The sequence below is a fragment of the Dermacentor silvarum genome, chromosome 3, assembly GCF_013339745.2.
Source record: "Dermacentor silvarum isolate Dsil-2018 chromosome 3, BIME_Dsil_1.4, whole genome shotgun sequence".
Lineage (NCBI taxonomy): Eukaryota > Metazoa > Arthropoda > Arachnida > Ixodida > Ixodidae > Dermacentor > Dermacentor silvarum.
The window spans coordinates 41,316,796-41,318,456 of record NC_051156.1 but is presented as its reverse complement, the minus strand read 5'-3'; positions in this window follow the sequence as shown (position 1 = coordinate 41,318,456).

The window sequence follows — 1,661 nt, the reverse complement described above, 5'->3', positions numbered from 1 at the left end:
ACTTGTCCGAGCTTTCCTGAGGTGCTCCGTATGGCTGCGCAGGCGGTGAACTGCAGAGAGGTAGCAGAGCGCGTTAGGCGACGTGCACTGGTCGTCGGCGCTACTGCCAAGTGTGAGTTGCGTCCCAAGAACAACTGCTGCAGGTCACGTGCGCTGCCGATTGTAGACCTTGCGTAGCTTATATCCAAGTTAATAGCATGCTGGAGCACGTGCAACTTGTCCGAGCTTTCTTGAGGTGCTCCGTACGGCTGCGCAGGCGGTGAACTGCAGAGAGGTAGCAGAGCGCGTTAGGCGACGTGCACTGGTCGTCGCCGCTACTGCAGAGTGTGAGGACTGAGCCAGGGAAGTTTCCTTAAGTAGTCTGCTGTTGCGTCCCAAGAACCACTGCTGCAGGTCACGTGCGCTGCCGATTGTAGACCTTGCGTAGCTTATATCCAAGTTAATAGCACGCTGGAGCACCTGCAACTTGTCGGAGCTTTCCTGAGGTGCTCCATACGGCTGCGCAGGCGGTGAACTGCAGAGAGGTAGCAGAGCGCGTTAGGCGACGTGCACTGGTCGTCGCCGCTACTGCCAAGTGTGAGGACTGGGACAGGGAAGTTTCCTTAAGTAGTCTGCTGTTGCGTCCCAAGAACCACTGCTGCAGGTCACGTGCGCTGCCGATTGTAGACCTTGCGTAGCTTATATCCAAGTTAATAGCATGCTGGAGCACGTGCAACTTGTCCGAGCTTTCCTGAGGTGCTCCGTACGGCTGCGCAGGCCGTGATCTGCAGAGAGGTAGCAGAGCGAGTTAGGCGATGTGCACTGGTCGTCGCCGCTACTGCAGAGTGTGAGGACTGGGCCAGGGAAGTTTCCTTAAGTAGTCTGCTGTTGCGTCCCAAGAACCACTGCTGCAGGTCACGTGCGCTGCCGATTGTAGACCTTGCGTAGCTTATATCGAAGTTAATAGCATGCTGGAGCACGTGCAACTTGTCCGAGCTTTCCTGAGGTGCTCCGTACGGCTGCGCAGGCGGTGAACTGCAGAGAGGTAGCAGAGCGCGTTAGGCGATGTGCACTGGTCGTCGCCGCTACTGCAGAGTGTGAGGACTGGGCCAGGGAAGTTTCCTTAAGTAGTCTGCTGTTGCGTCCCAAGAACCACTGCTGCAGGTCACGTGCGCTGCCGATTGTAGACCTTGCGTAGCTTATATCGAAGTTAATAGCATGCTGGAGCACGTGCAACCTGTCCGAGCTTTCCTGAGGTGCTCCGTACGGCTGCGCAGGCGGTGAACTGCAGAGAGGTAGCAGAGCGCGTTAGGCGATGTGCACTGGTCGTCGCCGCTACTGCAGAGTGTGAGGACTGGGCCAGGGAAGTTTCCTTAAGTAGTCTGCTGTTGCGTCCCAAGAACCACTGCTGCAGGTCACGTCCGCTGCCGATTGTAGACCTTGCGTAGCTTATATCCAAGCTGATAGCACGCTGGAGCACGTGCAACTTGTCCGAGCTTTCCTGAGGTGCTCCGTACGGCTGCGCAGGCGGTGAACTGCAGAGAGGTAGCAGAGCGCGTTATGCGACGTGCACTGGTCGTCGCCGCTACTGCCAAGTGTGAGGACTGGGCCAGGGAAGTTTCCTTAAGTAGTCTGCTGTTGCGTCAAAGAACACTGCTGCAGGTCACGTGCGCTGCCGATGT